Source organism: Argiope bruennichi, chromosome 1, assembly GCF_947563725.1.
Source record: "Argiope bruennichi chromosome 1, qqArgBrue1.1, whole genome shotgun sequence".
NCBI classification, from domain to species: Eukaryota; Metazoa; Arthropoda; class Arachnida; order Araneae; family Araneidae; genus Argiope; species Argiope bruennichi.
The window spans coordinates 18,808,705-18,817,370 of NC_079151.1; positions in this window are offsets into that span (position 1 = coordinate 18,808,705).

Consider the following 8,666-nt stretch of genomic DNA (forward strand, 5'->3'; position numbering starts at 1 on the left):
GCATGTGCAAAAAAAGAATGGTGTTTCTGAAAATAGTGACTTGCAAGTTAAAAACTTCCTTTATTTATATATTTAATATTGATGCTATTTATAAATTGACATAATTAAATTTTAAATTTCTAAGCTGAACAATCATAAAAATGTGATATTACTACAATTAATTTATTTAAATACATATTTATTAAACTACTTTTAAATGTAATTATGTGTTTATTACTCATTAGTGAAGTACAAATGTATTACAGATTTGAAACATATACGGTTTTTATTACTAATTATAAAGAAATGTAATGAAATTCTTAGATAAGAAAATAAAAGTGTTCATATCTTCAGTGTAAATAGTTTTTAATCCTTGGAGTTGTTTCCATCAAATTATTTTCATTAAAAAATAAACATTTTTTTACAAAATTTGTGTCTTGTTTTATTTATATTTAACTCATTTCTTTTTTGTTTGTGCAGGGGAAAGGAACCAAAAAAAAAAAAAAAAAAGTCGTTGCACATTCAATTTGTATTTTTAATTCCATTTTTTCATTTCAGTTAGTGAAACTAAATTTATAGATTTTTTTAGCAGGTACAGATTTAGAGCATACTCATCACTTAAATATTCATTAAAATAAACTATTTGTTAATAACCATATTTCGTATTAGAAACTATTGCTTTCGGCTATCAGTTGGTGCATCGAGGTTAATGGTTTCAAAAGAATTTTCATCGAATATATTTCTTGCTTAGTAGCTTCCCCAGAAAATTGTTTTTAAACTTCCAAGTTTTCATTGTCAAATTTGGTATGTGATTTTACGCACTTCTGTGTCAAATTTTTGTTACAATCGGCTGGCGAAAACGCATCTATAAATCAAATTCAATTTTCGGATACTATTTAACCGCATGCCAGAGATTAATTGTCAAAAAACTGGCCAAGTATCATGCGATAGATTCGGTAAAAATACTAAATTCACGCCAAAGATTAATTATTTCTTAACTATTGTTCGCCAATGCCATGCAAAGTATTCTCTGGGATAACTCCTTTAGTAGAGAATATACGCGAAAGTTACACGGAGACCACTCGCGCTGGTATGTTAAGGAAACTTATCCATTCTCCCCAAACTGAAATATTCTTATCTGATCAAAAATATCCGGTTATTTTTGGATTTGTACACTTTCAAATTTCTCCAGAAAAGCTGGACAAACTGCCCTTAAGATTCGACCATATAAGGAATATCTTCGAACTCAATTTTTTGATGAAGTTTCGGGCATGAGGACATTTTGTTCATCCCGAACTTCTGCTATACACCTTAAATGTTTTAGGGCTACCTTGTTTCACAGAAAGGTGGTAATGATTTGAAACTTGCATTAGTGTTGTTATTTGGCATACTCAGTACTTATGCATTTCCATAAAAATAGAACATATATTCGGAAGGATATAAGTCCTCCCGCTGGTGTGGAGTGGAGAAGGGGGGGGGGGTGCCAGCTCAGGTGTCGTCCTCGTCATCTGACCGCGGTTCAAAATTACGAGGTCCGTCCTAAAATAGCCCTAGTGTTGCTTTACAACGGGACGTTAATATAACTAAACTAACCTCGGAAGGATATAAAGGATTTGTTAAAAAAATTTTTAAAATTTTCAATAAATTTATTTGTTTATAATGTATTCAATCAAATTATATATAACTTACAGAATATGTGATAATATGCTTCATATTATATTAAAATTGGAAGTAAATATTTCGGATATATAAGAAAATATTATTGTTAGCAATTATTTTTTTTTCTACGTATGTGCGAAATATAGCAAGTTTTCCACCATTTCAAAACCAGGTACATAGAGCAACTTATATTAAAGAATTCTAGTTGAGTACTTAGATTCAAGATTTCCATACGACGGTTTTCTGTGTTCAATAATTTGCATTTCTGAAAAATTTTCATTTAAATTTCTGAACACATCCTCTCTTATGTGTTTCGGACAAGAATTTCTCATCTCCTTTAAACTTTAGTCATATTTTGAAGTTTTTTTAAATGTCGTCTACTAAATTCAATTATAGCGTCTGATCCTTAATCTTAAAATGAGTGATAAAACATTCTTAGTTTAAGTATAAAGTAAAATTTGAATTTTCTTTATAGTTTAGAAGGCTTTATTTTTCAAATAGAAGTAACATTTTAATGACATATGTGATATATATCATTTCAATAATTAACACCTTTTTGAATGAAAGGAAACAAAAACCCCGACAGGAATGATCCTCTCGAAACTTTCATACTCTAATAAAATTATCTCCTTCTCGGCCCTTAAAATTGTGGTTTTTTATTTATTTATTATTATTATTATACAGGGGTGTTTGTGCTCCGGGGAAACCCCGGAATTCCGGGGATTTTGAACTTCGATCCCCGGAATTTCCGGGGATCGTAGTTGAAAAGGAAGTAGGAATAATAATGAATTATTTATTTTGATCTGGGTAATTTTGTTTGCTTTTAAAGCAGAAAACGCAAGTTCAGTGTGTGTGGTGAAAACTTTTCCTTTCTTTCTCCAAAGGCAGTGATAATGCGTGAAAAGGGGGAAAAAACTTTTTTGTTCTTTCCTTATTGCGAGTTATGACTCATTCCCCCGGTTCTCGGACATTCTCTTCTGGATTCTTTTCGGCAAGTAGGCGCGGCAGAAAAAAAAGGGGGAGACTTCGTTCGACCAGATGTGCGATAACGTGACTCTGGGTTCAAAGGTCTTATCTCTACTGGCGTGGCGCCAATAAGTAGAGAAGGGGGATTTTTCGCCGTATTAGCTATTTGTCATTGATCGCTTCGCACCTTTTTTTTCTCCGCTGTGTAAAATTTTCGTTTCATTTATTGATGCACGTGTAAATTTTTCGTTTCGCTTATTGAAATATTTTTTTTATTTATGTACGCAAGAGAATTTCATTTAGAAATTTCAGCATATGAAACAGAAATTACCCCTTAAAAATTCATATCTAATTAGTTTTACAGCATTAGATCCAGAGCTAAGAGGTAAAACCAGTACAATATTAGCTTTTCAAAAATTATCATCTTTTATGTCCCATATTTTTAGTGATAGTGAAAAGTCAAAAGTAGAAGCTGAAATAAGGTTATACCAGAGTGATATTGATATCACCAAAGAAATGCTCTACACATCTGATGAAAGTGGAAATCAAGTCAAGTGTACAGTTGATAAATATTAGTCTAAAGTTTTTAATTTAAAAGATGATTTCACAAATGATTATAAGTATCCTACATTGGCTAAATTGGTCAAAGCCTGCCTTAGCTGCTTCCATGGCCCATTAGTGGAAAGTGCATTCAACTTAATGGATACACTTGTCACTGACTATAGAACCTCTCTTAAGATTGATTCCCTAGATGCAGTGCAGACTATTAAATATGATTTAATGGCTTCTAAAGAAACCTCATGTGAAAAATATGGCTCAAAAAATCCAATGACTGATCCAATTCACAAAGATCTCTTACTGAATATGAACAGAAGTTGGAAAACATATCAAGAGGACTTAAAAACATGTATTTCAGATGAGTCACCTATAAAAGTCTCTGAAAAACCTTCTACATTAGCAGAAAAGCAAACTGCTTCTACCTCTGCATGTGCAGTTCTCGAGGAAATTTCTTCAACTGTAAATGAGGAAAATAAAAGTCAACCTTCCTGCAATTATGAAGTTCACCACAAAAGAAAGACAAGCCCACAAACATCAGAAAATAAAAAAAAAAGCAGCAGAAATTAGATAATTTTTTTTAAAAGAATTAATTCAGGTAATTTAAAATATTTGCATAAAATGCAGTAGTTTATATGTTTGAAAATTTATGGTTATTAATTTTGCAAAAAAAGTAATTCATTGAACTTTTATAATTAGGTCATTCAATACTTCATAATTGTAATTTTTCATTTCTCCCCCCCCCCCTTCTCGAAACTCCAAAATGCCGGTAGTAAGTCCGTAAAAGTTTCAGGGGACTTTTTGGGGTCCCACAAACACCCCTGATTATACGAGAGAACAAAAATTTTGTTTCATACTATAGGAAAGAACATCGATACTTGTATATTAATTGTATGCCATTGGCGAACAATAGCTACGATGGATCCAACTTGGATACAAATCAAGTGTTTTTAATAAATCTAATGTGCAAATTTTTAAGGTTTTTTTTTCTTTGCAATTTTCCTGGCTTGCGGTTAATATACAAGTAGCCAAAAAATTAAATCCCAGAATTTACAAATTGGGTTTATAGACCATATACCAAATTTCATCTGTATAGCTCAAAGCATTTGTGAATTTATATGTTCATTGACACATGTGTGTCCCAAAAATGTGTTTTTCAGATTTAGAGAGGTCTAAAGCGTGAAAATTCGTCAAAATCTCGAATTCGAATTTTTTGACAATTACAATATTTTGTTTTTGTACACTTTCCATACGAGAAAATAAAAAGATGCTCAGAAATTTTTGTTGGAAAATAAATGCTCACAGTTTAAACTTTATCATTTTTATTTTAAAAAAGTATCATTGTCTAGTTGTTGGAATTTAAAATTTCTTTACAATGACTTCCATTTAAAAATAAAATGAGAGAAAAAAAAATACTTTACCAGAAAGCCCATGAATCGAAAAATTTTGATAATACTCATAACTTATAGTAAATTATTCAAAAATGTATAGAAAATAAGACCCCTTAATTCTTTTGACGAAATTGCCTAATTCATTTTAAAAATTAATCCAGCCTTTATTCAGAACACTATGAAAAGGAGAAAATTTCCGAAGTTGCCGGATTTGCCCTATTCAGTGGCAAATAAATCACGAGCCGAAGAAATATCGGCCTCGCTCATTAAAGGCGGCAATTTTCCCTCAATTCCGCGCTTCAAAAGTCAATAGATATGGAATCCCACCACAACCCCCTCGATTTCTTAAAAGTCTCTCTGTCATTCGGGGCGAAGGAGCAACACATTCAAATAAAAGCTAAGCTCGAATTTCATAAACATACTTAAGTCTGCAAATGAACGCACGCTTGGGTAATGATATACGTTACTGAAAGGGATCAATGTTAAATCCCCCTCATTATCCAGTCCCTTAACTGTAAACCGCAGCCGCCACTGCGAGTTTGCTTCTTTTGCAAAGTTAAGTCACTTTCCAAGGGTTACTGGACGGAAAAGTGAATTATGCCAGCCATCGCCAACCACTGTCGCCAGGCCACATTAAAAAAAAGGACACAGAACTGAACAGCTAAGGAGGAAATGAGCCAAAATTTCCTGCCTTATTCTTAAAAGTTTCTTTCATTCATGTGTTGGTTTAAGTAATGAAGGCTAGTTATACATAACTGTTTCGTTAAAGTAAATTTAATAACGACTGTTTTTAGAAATTCAGTTTTATTAGCGCGCTAAAAAGTAGATTTTTTAACATTTTATTTTAACAAGTTTTCTTTTTTGTTTTTAATTACTAACTGATGGGAATCTTAAAAAGGATTTTTTTTTCATCATTATCAGTTATTGTTCATGTAGGGATTGAAAATTTAATTAAATGAATCAATAAAATAATAAATAAACTCACTCCGAAAATATTTAAATAGTGTATTATCATCCACAATGCATAAATATTTAAAATTTCTCACACATCATGAATGGAATGAAAATTCGATAGCAAGATTCCATTGTTACAAACATGAAGCCTGGCAAGTTGAATAAAAGTGCACAAGAAAATAATGAAATATTTGTCTCCGCAGTTAAGATATTCTGGTTTGTCCTGGATTTCAATAAAATGTCTCCAATATTGAATTTATAAGTAAAACTTTTTTATTTCTAAATAATTAGTTCGTAATAAAAATTATGAAAAATGACTAAATACTTTAATTAGAAAACTCAATTTCTGAAAAACTTTCCTTCTGTCTTCTATTACTTTCTCGTATACGAACGAAATGTAGAGAAAGTATTTAAATCGCAAAAAAAAAAAAAAAAATGAAACTCGAGATTTTGACGATTTTTTGCTTTTTAGATCACCCTGAATTTGCAAAATGACTGTTATTCTTTGCCTGTGATAACGATAACTCAAAAATGCTTTGAGCTTCACGGATGAAATTTGGTAAATGATATTTACATCAAATTCGTAGATTTCTATCGAAATTTGAGCAAAATCTATTCAGATGAAGTCTGTCTGTCCGACTATTCGAATATAAGTTAGCATGATAGGCTACAAAACGAAGAGTGCTAGATGGATAAAATTCGATACACAGATTTAACATCTATAGTGCAGACACCTATATAATTTTCAGCCATATTCAACAAGAAATTGACCGTCTGTCGGACTGTATTTTCAGAAAATATGTAAAGGCAATAGCTCAAAACTGCGATGATTTAAATATATCAAATTTAGTATATAATTTTGTAATTGTAATTATAGTTTTTTTGACAAATTTTGGTTTCAATTGGTTGGGAAGAACTAGTCTAAAACACTAATTCACCTTTATTAGAGAGTAAGCTAGAAAGTTTTGGAAAAACAATTTCTTCTGGTTTATACCTAGAACATTATGACTTCAGCAAAGAAGTCCTAATACTGGCTGTAGGATGAAAATTTGAGCAAATTTCGTCTTTTTTAACTGAAAAGTATTCAAATTTACAGGGTTTATGTCTCTCTGTAGCTTCAAGATGAGTGGTTAATCTGACTTAGTTAAGATTTCTGTGCTTTTTGATACGTATCATTTCCAGGTTCCACTTCTTTGAAATAACAATTTTTTTTTTGTCTACGTCGAATTATTAATATTGGTTATATTTTTATATCTCTACTTAAATTCTTTTTTAGATTTTATTATAATTTACTTTTTTAATAGCTTAAAGTTTTCTTTTTATTTTATCCTTGATACCTTCTTCAAAACTACAGTATTTCGATTTGAGTTTCAGAAAATCTGATTATTTTAGTTTCATTTGTCTCCTCTTTTATATTCTGTTATGAAAAATATAATCTTTAGTCAGCGGATTTTTAGTTTTAAATGTGCAGGAAGTAAGCTTAAGAAGAATGTTTTTATGAGAAAATTCATAACTTGAAGGGGAAAATAATTTTTTTTCTGTTTTATTAATTTTATTTTGTAATGATTTTATATAATTTGTGTTTTAATTAAATTCATTTGTAAGTGTTCATATTTTCTTTTCAGTTTATCTCTTACTTTTCTTTTTATCTCTTAATCAATATTCAACTAGACGGTTACATGTCATTAAAGTGCTACATATTGTAAATAATCTTAGAAACTAAAACTAATGGGATAAAGATGTTCTTTGGACGATAATGAATAAAAGATTCTTGAGGGGAAAAAAAAAAGAGGTTGGTTTTTGTTACTTAGCGTTCAAAATAAAATGTTTTGAAGTCTGTTACATATGGCTGTTTAACTATTTAAAAAATAAGCAACTTTCGAAATGAAAAATTGAAAGAAACTATGTAAGTCATTTTGTGTTATTAAAAAGATACCAATGTTTCTCTAATAAAAAAGATTTGTTTTAAATAATGGAACAGTTTTAAAACCATTACTAATATTAAAGGAAACAAAAGAATGAGATTTGAAATTAGATTTTCTACACTTTTAGGTGAATTGCATTTAATGACTAAAAGCCAATTTCTATCGCTGTAATTTTATCTTTGTGTCAACAATGAGATTCATGGAACAATTGATGTCATGGGATAAATTGACTGATAATGAATAGCAAGCTTAGTGATACTCTGAAAAGGAATTCGTGATAATTTGTACTTACGTAAGATGTTATAAAAAATTAATGAAAGTATCATTGTAGTTTCAAAAACATCCGAAATTTTGGTATTATTAGCTTGGACACAGAAAGAAAATCCTTTTAATTTTTGTTAATTTAAGCTTTTTAAACTTTTTGTTTAATGGCATATTTATTATTCCGTTCAAAATGTTCCGGATTTTTTTTTTTTTTGAAATATTTTCCAGATGTAAATGATTTGTGCAATTTCCCACTGGACAAATGAAGAGCATTACGTGACTGAAAACTCAGAATAAATTCAATCCAGCTCAAATATGCAGAGCGCATACGCATAGCTCTTGATTATAAGCATTGAAAGGCTAGAAAACATGCTTTGAAATGCTAGAAAGTATAACTTGAAAAAAAAATTTCATTAGAAAAATAATAGCAAGGAAAATATTAAAGGTCTTTAAAAAAAGAAGCAGTACAACTATTAGAATTTCCCAAATAATAAATTTCGAGAAGAATAAAAGTTTCTTTTCGTTTTTTTCAATGTTTAATATATATGTAAAAAAATAAAAAATAAAAAAAACCCAGATAATATTGATTGCGAAATTAAAAAGAAATTTAATATCCGTTAATTAGAAAGCAAAGCAACAACAACAAAAAATGCAATTAAATGTTTTTCATAATCCGAATAAATTTGAAGCTGGTGCGAGAAAATATTTCACTACACAAAACTCATGTATTGAATTTAAAATCTCTTTTTTTGTGACCATGAGTTGAGTAACATATTTTTAAAAAGGCGTATAACATCAAACTGAGGTCAAGTAAGAATCTACTTATGACTAAATGTCATAAAAAAAGTTACTAACCATAAATTTTAAAGTGGAAAGAATGTGATAAAAGGATTTTACAAAACAGTGCGATTATTTTGATTTTCATAACAGCAGTGAAAAATATAATTGCAATTTTTTCTAGAAAATTATATAT